The sequence below is a fragment of the Cryptomeria japonica genome, chromosome 11 (assembly GCF_030272615.1).
Source record: "Cryptomeria japonica chromosome 11, Sugi_1.0, whole genome shotgun sequence".
NCBI lineage: Eukaryota > Viridiplantae > Streptophyta > Pinopsida > Cupressales > Cupressaceae > Cryptomeria > Cryptomeria japonica.
Genome location: NC_081415.1, coordinates 236329425 through 236349281, shown reverse-complemented (window position 1 = coordinate 236349281; position 19857 = coordinate 236329425).

Sequence of the window (19857 nt, the reverse complement as noted above, 5' to 3'; positions counted from 1 at the left end):
TATCCCCGACAATTTAGTAGGTTGCCCTACTATGAGCAGTTACAAATTGTTCATTTGTTTGATAGTATGCATATTGGAAAGAATATAACAGAGACAGTATGGAAAATATTGGATGGAAGGCGTGACAAAGAAAAAATTGTCAAAATATGTAGTGACATTCAGGATTCCAATCATGCAATGATAAATGTCATTCAATCAAATAGCCATGGAGACCAGATTAATATAAATGAGCTTCCTTGGTTATTAACGGACCAGCAAAGCAATGCTATAAAAGAAGTCATACGAAAAATTCGATTTCCCATAGGATTTGCTGCGAACATAAACAGTCTCATATCAAAGAAAAGTGAATTTGGGCCAGGGATGAAAACGCATGATTGGCATACCTTCATTAAGGTAATTCATGTTCTTGTGTTTTTAGTATGCATTTAAGTACTGCGCGTACGTGTACTTTTCATTATGTTACAAAAAATGAAAAGATAATTTTATAATTGTTGCAGTACGTTCTACCTCTATCTCTCCTAGACGACTTCGACAATAATGTCAAGCAAGTCATATATGATCTTGGAAAATACATGAGGTAAGTAGTGATATTTGTTTAGTTTGTTGTATAGATATTATATTTGCGATTTGTTTTACTTGTTATTTAATATATATTTTTGTGTCTTGAATACCTTGTAGGTGGTTGTCATGTAAAGAAATCCATAAAGATGATATAAAATATTGGAAGAGAAAAATTCCTCATTTAATGTGTGAAATGCAAAAGTGTCTACCTCCAGCTTTTTTCAATGCACAAGAACACTACCTCACACACCAAGTTGAGGAGATTGAATTGTGTGGACCTGTACACATTAGGTCAATGTGGATGGTTGAGAGGCACTTGAAATTTTTGAAGGCTTTGGTTTGACAAAGAGCACATCCTGAGGATTCTATGCTGGAGGGATATATGGTATACCAGACTATGGTGTACATTTCTGAATATCTTCCTAAGTTTGCAGCAAAGATCCACGTGGATCGCATTTGGGATCCCGACACCATTAACAAATTTGAAGGGGAGTACTTGACAGGGAAAGGTAGATTGAGGAAAGTGAGAGGTAATTATAAGATGTTATTGTATTTAATTAATTCTTATTCTTCAAAATAAATCGATTGTAAGACGTCTATTTATTTTTTGTACAGTTGGTCGAGAGTGGGATGCACTACATTTGTATATTGTAAACAATCTTGATTGGATGACGGTATGGATTGAACGTTGTCAACATTCTAGACGCACGTTAACATGGGAAGGTGTGGCTTCATTGGTTAAAGAAGCACATCTTAATGGAGATTCCAATGTTACACAAAGGGAAATTGATTTAGCATATGGTTTAAGAGATAAATAGGTACGTATAAATTTATTAATCACCCATATGTTTATCAACTCACAATGCAATAAATTTTACATGTTTGACATATCGCAAGTGAAACACCACAATTCTATGTGCTACAATGGTCATAAATTTTGCATAAAAAAATTGGATGACACGAAGAAAACTTGTGATTCTGGCATCACTGCAGTCTTTGAGGTGACAAATATTTCATCGAGAAATGACATTCATCCTCAACATTCTCAAAATCAATACTATGGCATTTTGGATGATATACTTGAGTGTGACTTTAATTCCTTCAAATTAGTTTTGTTCGTCATCAAATGGTACAGGCTACGATTGAATAAAAATGATCCTGATAGAACTGTTATTGAACATGATAAGGGTTTTATAATGCTAAATACAAGGTCATTTGAACTAGTTGGGGATGAGCTCTATGCTCTTCCAAGCCAATGTGAGCAAGTATTTTACTTAGAGGTTCCACATAAACCGGGTTGGTCATTTGTTGTTAGACATGATCGAAGAGGAAGGCCGATAAAGTATAATGTGATGGAAGAAGAAGATGCCAAAGAAGTAGAAGATGAAGTGGATGATGATCACGATCGACAATTTCTCAATGACGATGAAGAAGAACAAGAAGAAGAAGAAGAAGATGATGATAATGATGATGATGATGATGATGATGATGACGGTGATGGTGATGGTGATGGTGATGGTGATGGTGATGGTGATGGTGGTGATGGTGATGGTGATGGTGATGGTGATGGTGATGGTGGTGATGGTGATGGTGATGATGGTGATTATGGTGATGATGATGGCGAAGATGTTGATGATGATGATGATGATGACGACGATGACGACGACGACGACGACGACGATGATGATGATGATGATGATGATGATGATGATGATGATGATGATGATGATGATGATGATGATGATGATGATGATGATGATGATGATGATGATGATGATGATGGTGATGATGATGATGATGATGGTGATTGTTTATTACCTATGTGATGGATGGTTATTTATGATACATATGTGATGGATTACATGTTTATGATGACACATGGTATGTGATGCTAATTGTGATGCTCAATTACATATATTATGACACATCATGTAATGCTTCTGATTCTTATGATACGTATGTATTTATTGTTTATCAACTTACAAATGTAGTAATGCTTATGATGCTCAATTGATGGTGTTGATTTCAGGTATAGTCCCTGTGTGATGTTGTCACCCTTGGTGGGAATAGGTTGTTGACTATAGACATCGTCAACCATTTAGTTGAGGATCCTGCATAGTCTACATAAAGTAAAGGTAAGGAATTAAAAAATTTACAATGATTTTGATGACAACATCTTTTTATTATTTAATACTCTTTCTGTCTACAAAGTTCATGTTGTTCATGTTGTGTACTATGTAATTGAGCTAACATTTTTTATACTTTTTCTTTGTCACAGGCCAACATGGATCCATCACATATCGCAGACAGAGATGTAGCTTGCGACACTTCTACCGAGAAGGTAAACCTCATTGTAATTGTACAAATTAGATAGAAGCAAACTGTTACATTATTATGTTCTTTTTTTTAGTGATTTATACTAATTTTGTAATTGTTAATGATATTCTTGACACAGACGGATGTTCGGGGAAAGGGAAAGGGAGTTGCAGTACCTGAGCACCTTTCTATGGATGTGGAATCATTAGGGTTAAGCAATGATGACCCTGAAGATCCCACAGACCTTGTGAAATTCTTTAAAATGCCTCTTATAAAAATTAGAAAAGAGATTGTTGCTTTGGCAGCCATGCATCCTACCACTGATGAGATACGACAGAGGGTGGAATTATTGTTTAAGACAACAGAAAACTTGCAAGTAAGCAGTAATGAAAGCTTTAATTATAACAAAAGTTTAATAATGGTTTATATTTTATTCTCTTTTATGTCATTAACTAAAATATGTAGGTATTGTTTTTACAACAATTTATCCACCCTCATGAAAGTCGTTCCCACAATCAAGGTGTTGCAGGATCTTCAGGTGATGACGATTTTCTTGTATTATCACTTGCTTGGCTTATCACTCTGAGTACCCAAAACACATCATACTTGATACTGTCAATTTTCAAAATAAAGGTTCATCCTTGTTTACAATTCTTGCACTTTTCATATATTTAATGTTTGATATATTTAATGTATTATTCTTTACGTGTTGTCAATGTTACTGTGCAAATGCCGCCGCTACCTCATCAGAGGTCACCCTCACCTATATTGCCGACTGCAATGTCGGCAACACGTAGCATGCAGACATCCTCTAGTGCACGTCATATTGGCCCGCCCACTGTTGGTAGATCCCTCTTTTTCTCTATCTTTTGTCATGTGTTTATTTCCCTTCAAGCGTTCTTTCTTGAATTCTAATTCCATTTCATAGTGGATTCATTTTTTGCAGGAGGAGATACACATAAGGATGTGCCAGAGGTGACTACTGCTGATAACATACCATCATTTCCTAGATCTTCTCGTATTGCTAGTACGGGAACGTTGCAGGCAACATTGGTGGTGAGCGACAAAGAAATGCTTCCCTTAAAGATACAAAAGGTTCCAGGTACTTTAAAATTATCATTATATATACTCTAATTGTAATTTTCTTTATGATCACTCATTTTGGACTAATGATCCCATGAATCTTTTGCAGGCAATGATATTTTCTATAAACATCTTAGTAACATTGAATTGCAGATATTTGGGCCCACCATATGTAAAAGGTGGTACATCATATGTGAACTAACCCTTATCCACTTTTGATTTCATATCATTGCTAGAATAGTTTTCCTTTGATCTATTTCTTGAAGTGTAATAAATGTAGCTTCAGTTCATTTTTGAATCTAACAGGTTTGTTTTTTCTTTAAAAGGTGGAATGACCAAGAAAAAAGGTTAAAAGATGAATTGACAAACCAAATGGTTGAGTGGTTTGGAAATGATACCTTTGACAAAACCAAGCTCCTTGAAAAAGTTGGCACATATCTAAAGTATGTGAGGGACCAATACAGGACCCATTTGGAGAGGAACCTAAAGTACGAGCATCCCCCCATGATTTCAAAGAGGGAGTGGAAGGACCTGATTTTGGATGCCAAGGAGAGAATTGAAAGGAAAAAAGGAAATACACCACTAGATGCCAGAATAAGGTATGGGATACTATTTAGAATGTAATTATGTACTAATTAATTACTCTTTATATTTATATAATCTAACATATTTCAAACTTATAGACTGAGTGACACATCAAAGGAAACCAAGGCAAGGCAAGAAAAGCACGGGCAACACAAACTCGGCTCTAGTGGTTACATGAAACTTGTTGCACGAATTGTAAGTATCTCATGTAAACGAAATATTGCATCAAAATATTAATAAATTGCAAACATTTTTTTTTTATCAAACAATGCAAGCGAAATTCATAGTACCAAGCAAAAATGTAGGGCTCTGAATTCAATAGAGTGCCCATAGAAGATGACAAGAGAATTGCCTACCAGCAAGGCTATTTAGCCGTGGCTGATCGGCTACGAGAATTGAGTGGGCATACACAACATTCGAGTGCATCTGTCAGACAAGTAAATATGGTAAATGGAAGTTGTTTCAAATTGAATACTTTACCAATAATCTAATTGATGTTGAGTTCCAACATAAAGTGACTATATTTGTTTTAAATAAGCAAGCAATGATAACAATGTGCATGTCATTGGAATGCAACCTGCTAATTGTGAAACACCACCTACACATGAAGGTCTGGATGTGCATCCCAGTAGTGGAGGTATTCATTTGCTATTCAATTTTTTTTATTTAGCTATTAATACAAGTATATATATCTTAATTTGTAATTAGAGTAGTAATTAATGTAACCTTTTTTGTTAATATTTTAGAGCATGTAGTCGGTGGTGAGCAAGTGGAGCATGATCTGGGTACACAACCTCAAGAACGTGATGTTCCCCACTCAGGTAAAGAGGACCACTATTATTGCTTTAAACAAATATAACTGCAATTGGTGTTCAACATTAATGTAACCTTTAGTATTTCAACTCTAGATGATCTAGAGGGTGTTCAACATGTTGAGGTTGAGGCTACACAAAATGATGTGGCCCCATCAGGTAAAGAGCACAACAATTATGTTCTCTAAATTAATGAAATACTTGTAACAATAATAAATTATTTTTTTGAATTTAACCCATTTCTTTGTTATTGCAGAGGACCCCCCTTTGCTTCAGTGTTCTCATCCTCAGTATAGGATTAGGCATACATTGAGATCATGAGTAGTTGGTGGAACATCTGCAGAGGGGGGAAACGATGAAGAAACCAATGTTCCACTTAGTCTTTTCATAGCTTCAAAGAAAAAACAAAGAAAGAAATGATTGTAATCTAACTAATTTGATAATGACTGATTTTTATGTGTTAGTGAATGTAATTATGTGCTAATTAATGGTTATGGATGATATGTGTTAATTAATATTGATGAATGTTACGTGTTAATTAATGTTAATCAATGTTATGTGTTAATGAACGTTATGTGATATTAATGAATGAATGCTATATTTAATTAATGGTAGAAAGAATTAATGAATGAATGTTATAAGATGTTAACGGGGAATTTAGAGTGATGTTAAGGGGGGGGGGGGGGGGCAAATGAGCTTCCACCTTCACATGGTTGGCCCTGTTAAGTAGAGAATATTAAACTATTCTCGAAACCAAGCGAAGCTCAACAAGGTAACACACTTTTCAATATTTCATTATGTTGCACAGTTAATGTTATTGAATAATGTATATTGAATCTTAATTGCAGGGTGCAAGTGGAGCCAACACGAACAACAACACGACAAGTTGCTGGGTATAATGAACTCCCATATTGTCTTATCTATACACGAACAATATGAGTTGCTTCTAGTGTTGATATCCAAGGTAGGACTACAAAAGTTATGAATATGCCTCATCCTTATAAGTTTTTTTATGACTTGTAAGTAATGAATATGCCTCATCCTTGTAAGTTTTTTTATTACTTGTAAGTCATGAATATTGCTCTTTAGTTGATTAAAATTAAATGAAAATATTTAATGAATACACAAAACTATATACATATTCAGGCGCACCATGGTTGAGATGGTCCAACTCCCTAGTCTCACTCTACGACTAAGCTCATGCCATATCTAAATCAAAGACATCTCAAATACATGGTCGGTGGAAGGCTGCAAAATGCCATTTTCATACATAAGCAAGACATACACAATTGGGCAAAATCACCAAGAGAATGGTAAAAAGTGTGTTTGAGATTGTATCACGGATGCTTTTAAGGATTATATCATGGATGCAAAAAATCTCTTCATTAATCCTTGACTCATGATTGCTATAATACTTCTTTAGACTTCTGATGTCATTTGTTGCACTTCTTCACTATTTTGGACTGAGTTTCAACTATGAATTTGCCTTGACTTATGACTATACCTAGCTTTGTCCTATCTTTGTAAGCTTCCTCTTTGAATTGTGGTTGTAGCTTTGATAATACCTTTTTAATGTTGCACTATTTGTAAGGAGGACAACTCCTAATGCATGTTGCAAATTATGTTCTAGTGACTGAGACTAACCTAATGCATCTCAGAATGGCATAAATTGCCAGGATGGAGATATAGCAGATGAGTTCAAGATTGTTGTTGTAGAAATTATTCAATTTTTGTGCTTGAAATTTATGTATATACACTATTTATAGTCTACTCTATATTTCCTACTCAGCTACTCCTATTGCTTTAAAATGAAATGTGAACTAATGAATTGTATTCTATAGATGACCAGTGCCTTTCTTCATTGTTTGGGCTACATAGTCTTTATATTTCTTTAGGAATTATTGTGTAAATGGTCTGTATATTTATATTTAATTTAAGGCTCAAAGTTAATGGTCTGTATATTTATATTCAATTTGGAAAATCTTACAAAACTTAGATAGTTTACTATTAAACACTAGAAAAAACGCAGATAAATTTTTGCAGAGTTTCTTTACAAATTTTTGTGATCATTTTTCCTCTGTCCTGGTATCCATTTATAACATTATGGATGCATACAAGCTTTAGACATCCCTAAGGAAAATTAGTTACAACCATAGCTTCTTTCAAGAAGCAGTTACAAGTCTTTTTCTGTCTCAATGGCCTTTTCAGTTGGTAACTCTTCTACAACATCTTCTAACTGTCCCAGAGCATCTTCCAACTGTTCTAGAGCATCTTCCTCTTGCACCGCATACCTTTTGGTCCACTCTTGGAACACATCATCAGTAGGCCATGAGTAGCCAACAATCTTTTTCTCTAACTTAAGTAACCTTTTTCAAGAGTTTCTTATTTTCCTCACCTTTGATTCCAAAAAACCGTAATGTGATTTTATCTTTTCTATCTCCTCAATTGTTTTAACAAACAGAGAGGTGTCATCTTTGTTAACAATTTCATTTACCCTCAAAGACAAATTAGCTCTGAGCTCATCAAGCCATACCTGTTTGTCCTTCAACTGATTTTGGCTGACAAAACCCCCAGGAAATAATTCAAATTTATGCTCAGTATATTCTTTCCTGTACAAGTTAGCTTTCCTCTCTACATTGGCTCTTCCTTCTGCTAACTTGGTCAAACCTTTTGCCAACTCACATGTGGATTTGATAGTAACATAAGATCCTGCTTCATCATAGGATGCACACATAAGTTCTAAATCCACTTCTCTTGGCATCCACTTATTCAAAATGGGCTCTAAAATAGCCTTGTCCTCATTTAACTCGCACAGAGTGTCTAAAATTCTTTTCATATTAGTGTGCACAGTAGGGGCCTCTACTATATCAACAAAACTCAAAATGGTGGCCTTTACCTTCTCTTCATACATACTTGTAAACAAGTCTTGAGCCTGTTTCATTTTTTCCAACTCATGTTGAAAAGTCTCGGCTGGTTGAAAACCAAAAGGCATAGGAGAAGGGGGGAATTCTATAATAGGACTGGTAGGTGGAGGTCTTGCTGGAGAAGAAGAGATCGCCAGGGTAGAGGACTCACCTCCTTGGTGTTGTCCTACCAACTAACTCTGAAGTCTAGCAATAATAGTATCCCTATTGGCTACCTCCTTTTTGGCTTCATTATAAGCCTTTAAAATTGTCTTCAACTTGACTTGGAGATCAACTTTTTCCTTTTCTTCTTTCTCTGCTACTGCCACATTAAACTTTGCAGTTTCTAAGACTATACTGGCAGCTTCTACCACCCCTATTTCCTAGACTATTTTTACTATCATACCTCCTAGAAGATTAGGTCTCGAGGTATCTTTCCTTCTTCTACTTTCATCCCTCTTGAGGGACTACATGACCAAAGAAGCATTATCTTTGCTAAATGTCACTCCCTCCATTGGCTTGCTTTTCTAACTGCTTCAAGAACCAATGCATCTACTATATCCCATTCAGGGAGGATTAGAACACCAGCCTTTGACACCATCTCTCTTCCAGCTTCAGGAGTGATAGCTTTGAATTCAACCATCATTTCTTGTTTAACCTCTTCTTGCACTGAATTTGTATCTTTATGAGGCTGCTCACTCATTCTCTTTTCACATCTAGCCTTGAATTGTTCAATGTTTTGTTTCCATAAAAATTGCATGAAAGCCCCTGTTGTGACAAAATTGTTGTCAGCTAGAAACTCTTCACTAGCTTGTTTGACAGTGAGGTCTAATTCCTTTCCCTTTAGCTCACCATCAGTTATATTCATTTCAGCACTAGGTGGCTCTTCTGACATTTCCTCTTGGGTCTCATCATAGGTGTATGCAATTTCACCGAGACTCCCTAACTGTAGCAATTGTTTGCTTGCTCATCTCCTATGTGAATAGGGGATTGAGATGGAGAGTATTGAGGCTCATCAGTTTCAACTTCCTTCCCTACTCTTTGTCTTTTAGGGGAATCTTGAATATCAATGACATCTTCAATGGCCCTTTTCCCTCTTGAAGTGGAAGGCTCACTTGTCACTGGCATCATCACAATATATTTATATTTTTTATGCATCATATAATTACCAGGTGGGATAGCCTTAGCAAAGGCATGCTTAGATAAGACCAATTTAGCCCTATTACGATCATTTTGCATTATAGCCTCCCTTTTTACTTTCAGGGTTTGCATTAGGTCTTCAAAATAAAGAATTAAGAATTTAACCTTCTCTTCAAAAGGGGTAAAACTAGAAAGAGGGTCATAGCTAGAATCAAATTGATGAATAAAATCAAGTCTTCTTTTAAATTCAACCCACTTCTCCTTTCTTAATTCCTACTCGTCTAAGCTGAATTCATTTCTAATTAAATCTTCAGGAAATTGAAAGTGGTGAGGCCTACTTTTACATACTGCCCTCTTTCTGAACATGCCATTGAAGAAATCCTCGAGGTCTGCACACCTTGAAACTGCAGTTGACAACATATATGGCTTAAAGAATTCTTCAAAGTATTTCCAGCCACCTTTGGTAGTTACAAAATGATGGGCCATGGTAATAGTTGGGAAAATGGTCCCTTTACCCCTATTGGTCAGCGCGGCCTCTTGTACTCCTCCAATCTATCTCAACACTTCTGCAATCCCTATCTTCAATGGGACCTGATAGGGTAGTAGATAAGGGGTTCCTCTGAAGCCATACACTCTAAAAATAGTAGAAATAGGGTACAAATACATGTCTCCCTAGTTGTGAACAATCTTGATATCTTCTGCAAACTCTTTAAACCTAAGGAATTCCAAAAGAGCCTTAGGAATCCTAGGGTTTTCTACACATAAAAGAACTCTAATCTTAGATGCAAAGCATCTATCAAACTTCAGAAAACTAGCATCCTCTCTATCCCAAGATAGAACATTGCTCCAAAGTTGCATAGGCATCTCCTCTTTATCTTTAACCTTGACCAAATCCATATCTTTTGCAAAATAATCAGCACCTTTGAACAAAAACGTGTGCATTAACAGGGAGTACCATCCAAATGGCCTATCCACCTTACCATTTTTAATCCCTACAAGCCCTACATGAATAGCATCAGTGAGGTATGGGGCAAAATCAAATGTTATTGCCAGGGAAGGGTTTAGAATTTGGACAATCATCAACATATAATGGGTTGACATATGTTTCTCAACATCTTCTCCAAAGATCTGACACAGTGTCCAATACATACCCTTAGCTCTTAAAGTAAACAAATTCAGGGAAAATGGTTCCATTGTACTGGGGCCTACAACTGTTAACCCTCCTATTTTAACAAAGAATTCTCTCAATGGGCCACTCCTAAGATGATCTCTTTGTGCATTGTAGACTTGAGCTAATGCTTCAAAATCAATAGGCTCAAGATAATTTGAAGCTTCACTAAGCCTGAAAACATTTCTCAACTCATCATCTTTGATTTCAACTAGGGCTGATCCCTTTATATTTCTGATACATTTGGCAGTGGGGTCATAATTCTGTGTAATCAGGGTCAACAAATTTACATCCATGAACACACCAGGGACCACAAGCTTCCCCACATCTAGTTCCTAGATGCTATTCAAAGGGGCGGGGGCATGTCTTTGACCAAAACCAACTTTAAAAAGACTTACACCTGATATCCCTATTTCGAGGTCCCCTAATCAATTTCCTTTGTCATACAGGCCATCCCCAATTTTCAAACAAGGGTTTTTTGGTACTAACTCTTTGGCCCTAGCCCCGACATTAGTTGACATGGTTAACTGCTCTAGAAAGTCATCACAGATGTTTTTGTCTTGATAGTTCACCTTTCCTATCAATTCCCATCTGGGCGCCATTTTGAAAGTATGCAACTATGCCAATTATCAATCAAAGCAATTCTTTAACAGAACAAAACCACAATTCAACAATTTTCAAGCAATGGGTAAGCAAAGAACAAAAAAGCCTGATTTCGGCTTGTAGAATTCTACTCTACACCAACTTTCTCTACATCAACTTCTTTGAAATGATACCTTCATTCAATTGATGCGAGAGTATATACGACAATTGGGCTTCTTAACTACTACATTAACACTGCATGCTTCAGTCGTCCCTTCATAATTGAATTCATGAAAGAATTCAAAAATTTGGCTCCAACGGGTCAAAACTATCCTAAGTATTTTTTCTTTTTGCTCTTTTGCTATTTCGTAGAGCATAAAACCCTTGCATGTTCATTTAGCGAAGTCACGCCAACCGTTCGATTAGATAGAACTTGCACTTCTTTTATCTTTTGACTTTTCCTCATCCGACAATGGGCTAAAATTCCTTTCGCTATTTTGCGAACGGTAACCATCATGCACTTTAACCCAGTGAAACCACGCTAGCCATCCGATCAGATAGAACTTGATTAGTCTTTATCATGTCCTAACTTGACAGTTTACCTCACTAACCGCGCACCAAGTGGTTAAGGCTAACAGCCTTCATTGTTTCACGAACGGTAACTGTCTTGCTCCTTCGGGCTGCGAAATAGCACCCACCGTTGGATCCTCCTCGAGATACCTGCTCTTTAACAACTTTAATCCGGTAGATGTGGGCCCTCTAATTCAGTGCTATCCACCCTGGCATTCAATCTCCTAAGAAACCGACGTGGCAACTTCTTACTTGCCGAAAAACTTCTGTGGGATCCACTTCTAAACTGCCACCTGTGCCTGATAGGTCACCTCTTCATTGGTGGTATGATTCAATCTTTCTATTGGGCCCACCACCTGGTCTCCAAGTTTATTCTTTGATTTACTTAACCTCGAGGCCACGTGTGACTTTTTGATTTGCCACCTAAACCACCTGGACCGCTAACTGGACTGTCATGTCATTTTGCTACTTCGCGAAGTCTAAATATCGAGCACCTTTTTTGCCGTGAATCAATGCGGGCCGTTGATCATTCTCTGAACCAACCACTCTTTACTCTTTGGAAAACCTGCCTTCTTCTGGGACCCACCACTTTTTTCTATTTCGCGGAGGGTAAAACTCGATCATCTTCATCCCATGAAACCATGCGATTTGTTCGATCAAAAGAGAAATGATCGATCTTTAACTTTAGCTTTACTACCGCGTGGACCCACTTTCCTTTTCACCATTTCGCGATAGGTAACTCGCGATCATCTTCATCCCATGAAATAATGCCCACCGTTGGATCCTCCTCGAGATACCCACTCTTTAACAACTTTAATCTGGTAGATGTGGGCCCTCTAATTTAGCGCTATCCACCCTGGCATTCGATCTCCTAAGAAACCGATGTGGTAACTTCTTACTTGCCGAAAAACTTTCATGGGATCCACTTCTAAACTGCCACCTGTGCCTGACAGGTCACCTCTTCGTTGGCGGTATGATTCAATTTGTCTATTGTGCCCACCACCTGGTCCCCAAGTTTATTCTTTGATTTACTTAACCTCGAGGCCACATGTGACTTTCTGATTTTCCACCTAAACCACCTGGACCGCTAACTGGACTGCCATGTCATTTTGCTACTTCGTGAAGGCTAAATCTCGAGCACCTTTTGGCCGCGAATCAACGCAGGTCGTTGATCATTCTCTAAACCAACCGATCTTTACTCTTTGGAAAACCTGTCTGCTTCTGGGACCCGCCACTTTTTGCTATTTCACGAAGGGTAAAACTCGATCATCTTCATCCCATAAAACCACACGATCCATCCGATCAAAACAGAAATGATCGGTCTTTAACTTTAGCTTTACTACCGCGTGGACCCACTTTCCTTTTCTCCATTTCATGATAGGTAACTCGCGATCATCTTCATCCCATGAAATAACGTGGGCGGTTAGATCTCAGGGACTTGCACTACTTTTATTCCTTCTATTGACCACCTTGCCTGGGCATAGTAGGAAGGAAACGCTGACATCGATAATAATTATTTTTTTTGATAAAAATTATCATCATCGGAATTACGACGACTACCAAGCTTTCGACCGACGATGTAATCAATAGACATACAGTGTCGGCAGAGTCCATTGGATAGTCATATTTTCGATGGGTATGGCATCGTCGACCAATCCAATGCCAAGTTTTCGATGGTTGATTTTGTCGGCACTCTAACAAAAAATTCGTCGCAAATCTGACAAACAGCCGTCGGAAATCAGCTCCGAATATACTAGTGTGTTTTGGCTTCTAGGTAATAACAATGTGTTGGTGTAAATAATTATTCATCATGGATATTATTACACTTTACTTAAGTTTACTTAGGTACATGCATTTCATAGTAGTTTGGGTATGAGACACTTGGGTGTTTGTGCCACATTGGGATAGTGTGTGTAGGAGAATTTCCACCTTTTATGGTGTTGATCTTATCTTGTTGTTACATTCCACCTCATGTGGAATATTTTATTGTTTCTCCTACCTACCCACACCTATTTCCTACCTACCCTTGTTTCTTATTGAGCCACATGTCATGTTTGTGTGCTCACATATCAATATATCCTTGCCTATATAAGCAGACTCATCTACATTGTTTGTATGAGCAATCATTGAACATCTTGTAATGATCTAGTTGATCACATTTTACATCTTGATAGAATACAGTTTATTGCTATCATTTATTTTGTTCTCTCTTATTTTTGCTTTCCATTGCCTCTAGATCTTGGCAAAATCTCACATGGTATCAGAGCCATTAGAGTGCCATTGGTTTGTCAATTGAGAGAAATTTGGGGTTTTACATTTTAGAGCTTTCTATTGCAAGTTATTATTGGAGCTTTTTGGGTCAAATCTAAGGTCATCATTAGATTGAGGAGGTTTGAGAAAGTCAAAATCGCCTTTTGTTTCATCCAAATCCGACATCCGAGGCCAAATCTAGAGCCGTTTGAAGGTGGAGGGTGGTGACTTGTCCCGGTAGCGATCTACAATTTTGGAGCATTTTTGGCCAAATCCGTTATAGCCATTGTGCTCAGAAGGCCCAAAAACCTCAAGATCAACTGTCAATTCATCAAAATCGGCCTTCGTTACCTCGAGTTGAAAAACTTTCCCCTCTTGACCTGCCGTAAGGACTTGCAGGTACAGGTCTGAAATTTTTTTAAATTTTTTCTTTATTAATTTTTTTCGGAAAATTAAATATTAAAAAATCAAAATTAAATTTTGATTTATTGGGGGGAGGGGGGGTGTTTTTTGGAGGCGAAATTTTTTTCTAGGTCACCACAGTGTACCTGCAAGTGTTCGTAGGCACTACGACCCCATAGTGTACCTACAGGTGTCTGCAGGCACTGCGGCCCCACAGTGTACCAGCGGGTGTCCACAGCCACTACGACCCCGCAGTATTCTGTGGGCCCCTTCCCGTGTGGGGGGGGGGGTTACAACTTTTTGTTGTTGTCACTTCATACCTGTCTTGCAGTGCTTCTAACCGACAGTCAAGGGGGGGGTCGATTTGCTCCTTTATATCTCTTGGCCACATCCCAATCAGAGGCGTCTTTTTCTATAGTATTCTACAAGGCTTCTTGGTGGCATCATTTTCCTATTTCTAGATTTGCACTATCATGTTGTATGCTCTTGCATGAGCAATGTTGTACTCGGACTATCATAAAGTGCCACACCTCTTTGTATCTTGTCATTGTTGACTATTTGATGTAATCCTCTTGCACACGTAGATTAGGAATATCTTGTGAGACTTGGTGCATGGCTCCAGTTGAGACTTAGATTGTACACATTTGTGCTTGGTCCTGTGAGACTTGGATTGTACCAGTATTTCTATCATTTACGAGTATCCAGATGATGCTCAAAGCAGGTTGTCTCCATGCCTGATCTTTATCATGTTGTAGCGAGTGATTCATCGTCATCGACTTGGTACCTGGTTTTGTCACACTTTGACATTATTGGTGCAGCACTGGCTCTCTTTCTTCCTTATGGGGAGGTATTTTGGCCAACACCATTGGACCATCTTTGTAGGAGATTCAACATTGAGGGGGGGCTTCATGGTCTTCTCTTCTCTCTTATGGGGGGGACATATTTTTTGTTCTTCTCATTCATCATTGAGAGCATTGTGTGCTTTCTTCATCTCTCTTCTTGGGGGGATTTTTTTTCCCATTGGGTTTTTCTCTCTTTCTCCATTTATGGGAGATTGCATTTGCATTTGTACGTGGGTACCTAACATGGCCTCGTAGCCGGGACCCATCCTGCATTTCTTAGTTGCATTATAGACTTTAGTGTATTCCTTTAATTTGCACTTAAGGAGGGGTGTTGGTGTAAATAATTATTCATCATGGATATTATTACACTTTACTTAAGTTTACTTAGGTACATGCATTTCATAGTAGTTTGGGTATGAGACACTTGGGTGTCTGTGCCACATTGGGATAGTGTGTGTAGGAGAATTTCCACCTTTTATGGTGTTGATCTTATCTTGTTGTTACATTCCACCTCATGTGGAATATTTTATTGTTTCTCCTACATACCCACACCTATTTCCTACCTACCCTTGTTTCTTATTGAGCCACATGTCATGTTTGTGTGCTCACATATCCATATAGCCTTGCCTATATAAGCAAGCTCATCTACATTGTTTGTACGAGCAATCATTGAACATCTTGTAATGATCCAGTTGATCACATTTTGCATCTTGATAGAATACAGTTTATTCCTATCATTTATTTTGTTCTCTCTTATTTGTGCTTTCCATTGCCTCTAGATCTTGGCAAAATCTCACACAATGCATGCCTCCTAATGTGATTAGCAGAGACAAGCATAGTTGGGCTTCCATTGCCGATGGAGTCCAGTGAACACTAAAGGACATGGTAATTGGTTTCCCCCATCTAGTTAAATGAAAGTCATCTCATGGAATATTAGGGGATGGAATCATCCCCACAAATAAGATCTTCTATCCATCTTGGTTAGAGATCACAAGCCGGATATATGTCTTGTTCAAGATACCAAAATGCCCAATTGTAGAGTGGAAAAGATCAAATTAGCCATTTTCGGAGAGTGTGAAACTCATTGCGTTGATGCTGACGGGGCTTTTGGTGGTATTGCCACTTTGTGGAATCCTAGATTGCTTTTGGGTAAAGTTGTCTTTACCTCTCCTAATCACATTGCCACTATATTTACTAGTCAATCTGATGGGTCGTCTTAGATCATATATAATATCTATGCTCCAAATGGGAAAAATGCTAGAAAAATGCTCCAGTCTTCTATGATTAATGCTAGAATGGCTTTCCCAAATGAGAAATGGATTCTATTGGGGGATTTTAATACCCCATTATCTAGTATGGAAAAGGCCGGTGAGATGCCCGTTTCAGATGAAAAGTAGGCAGGACTTGGCAGATACATGATTAATTCTCTGGGTTTGTTAGACCTTGATCTCCTTGGGGCTAAATTCACTTGGTCCAACAGAAGAAGTGGGGGGGGACCTCATCCAAGTCAGACTGGACAAAGGTATTATTTCTCCTGAGTGGATTCGCGATGCTTCTTGTAGATTAAATGCATTATCTAGAATTGGATTTGATCATTTCCTGATATGTCTGAGTATATCCCCTTTGATCGGGAGGAGGGCCTTCCCCTTCAGGTTTGAGAAGATGTGGCTTTTAGCTCTAGCTATTCATGACAATATTTAGCTCTAGATATTCAGATTAAAGAGAAGCGCAAGAAAGATTTGGATGGTGTCCAGTCTCAGATTCAAGATGTGTGGTATGATCATGTGGTTATGGACAAAGAAGTTGAGTTACTTACCAAGATTCATGATATCATCTCTAAGGAGGAGGAATTCTGGAAGAAGAGGTCCAATGCTTTATGGCTTAAATATGGTGATAGAAACACAACTTTTTTTCATATGACTACCCTCAAACATAGGGATTCAAACATAATCAATAAAATTTTGGTGGATCATTGTTGGATTGATAAGCAGGAGGAGTTGAACCAGGAAGCCATTAGATATTTTTTCGCTCTTCTGTCGGATGATGACCCTCTTGATGTTATTGCTCAAGATGAGATCCTGTGAGAGTTTAGCAGTAATGTCTCCCAGGACATGAATAAGGAGCTAACCAAAATCTCAGCTCATGATGAGGTTAGAGTTGCGGTCTTCTCCTTTGAAGGTAATAAAGTTCCTGGCCCTGATGGCTTTCCTATCTTCTTTTTTCAAACCTTTTGGTATATTATTGGTTCGGATGTTGTGGATGGTGCTAGAGAGTTCTTTGTTTCCAGATCGCATCTTAAGGAACTGAATGCCACCTTTTTTTGTCTTGACCCCTAAGAAACCTAATGTGAGTTCCTTTCAGGACTTTAGACCCATTAGTTTATGTAACTCGATCTATAAAATCTTTACCAAGATCATTGTATTTAGGCTTAAAAATTTTCTGCCCTCTTTGATTTCGAAGCATCAGAATGGTTTTGTTCCTGGTAGACAGATTTTGGATTCTATTATTGTTGTTCATGAGATTATCCATTCTTTATCTGTCAATATGAAGTTGGGTTTCTTATTGAAGTTGGATCTCCTCAAGGCTTATGATAGGGTCAATTGGATTTTTTTTGTTTAAAGTGCTTCAATCCTTTGGTTTTGGTAACCATTTCATCTAGCTTGTCAATCAGTGTGTTACCACTCCCAAATTTTTGGTTCTGCTCAGTGGTTTGATGTATGGTTTCTTCTCGGCATCAAGGGGTATTAGATAGGGGGACCCTCTCTCCCCATTTCTCTTTATTCTGATGAGTGATGATTTCAACAAAATTATCCAAAGAGATATCAGGAAGAGCAATCTGATGGGTTTTCGGCCTTCTTCCCAAGCTACTATTTGCTCCCACCAGCAATTTATTGACGATACGTTGCTGATGGGGGAAAGTCAGATTAAAGAAGCAAATACTATTAAAGCCATCCTGGATACCTATGAGAATGGATCGAGGCAAATAGTCAGTCTATCTAAAAGCTCCATTTTCTTCATGAATACTCCTAAGCATAGACAAAACATATATAACCCTATAGCTAACTGAAGAGGCACATATCACTTTGTTGAACCATTTATCATACAAGACATGTAAAAAAGCCACATATAACCATTCATAAAGCATGAAAAAGTGTACAAGAAACTAGTCATTAACCTTTGAAGTTGTTTAAGCGAAGTCAATCATATTTATTGAAAATAAACATTCATGAAGCATACAAAGTGATGCTTTGCATAAAGGGGTTAATGTTTAGACAAGAACCTGTGGTCGTATAACACATAAGAAAACACAAGAAACAAAGAAGAGTTAGTGTTAATCAACCAAAGACTAATCTAAGCAGGCATACCAAGAGAGATACTAAAAACATAATGAAGTATTTAACTATGAAAACAAACACAACAAGGCATCTCCAAATGCCTTCCACCATTCTTGCAGCTCCTTCTCCCTTGTTCCTTCCCTCTCCAAGTTCCAAATTAGTGTAGCTCTCAGCAAATTTTTGCACTATGGATGCCTTATCGAGATTCAAGATTGAAATGTTTTAGCTATGATATGCAAATGTAAAATAAACTAATTAGATATGCTATGAAATGAACTAACATGTATTTTAGTCCAAAATGACAATATATGTTATTTATGCTAAATGCTCTTTCTCTAAAATTCACTATAATGTAAATGCATACAAGTTTTCAGGATCTGGATTATGAAGAAATGAGCTCTATTTATAGAAAAAATGGAGCAATGGATGGTTGAGATTGAGTAATGTCAACAAGGGTCAAGATTGAATGATATTCAATCCATGTGAGGGCCTTCAACCCAATCCCAAGATGACAAGTGTCAACATGAGATGAGTTGAGAGGAGAGGGAATAAGAATTAAATGCTTGACATGACCTGAGAGTTAACTTGGGAGTTAAGGTTAAGGTTGGGTTGAGTGAATAAATTCATTATCCAAAGAATAATGCTTTTATCCAATGGATAAATTCTTGTACAAGAGTTATTGAGGATAACCATGGTCAAAGCAATAAATGTTTGAGGAGACACATGGGTCACATGAGGGTTGAGTTAGAGGTCAAAGTCCCTAACCATGGGTGCAAGTGGATTTAACCATTAATGGTCATGTAAGAGCCATAAGTGGTTTGGAAGACTTTAGAGGTTAAATTGTTGAACATACAAAGCATTTAATGATTTTCAAAGACTTTGAAGTCTTTGAGAAGTGACTCCAAGTTGCTTAGGAATATGACAATATTTAGGGGATGGATTATGCTAATTAGGAAGAGGTTTAGAAGAATCTAGAAGGAGATTAGAATTGCAAGTGGGTTTGGTGGGTGAGGGAAATAGGATTTTTATTAAAATAAAATTCATTTATTTCAACAAATAAGTGCAAGTTGCATTTTTACGAGAATGCAAGTGGGGGGGTGGATTTAATGATTTAAATAAATATTTTATTTAATTTACTTAAAAGAGGAAATGGGATTAAATGAAATAAATAGAATTTATTCATTTAATTGATTGTGAGTTTGGTTTAACGAATTAATTAAAATAAATTGAATAATTTATTTAATTAATAGGAGAATGATTGAAGATGAATTAATTAAATATTAATTTAATTAACTGAGTGGTTAGTGG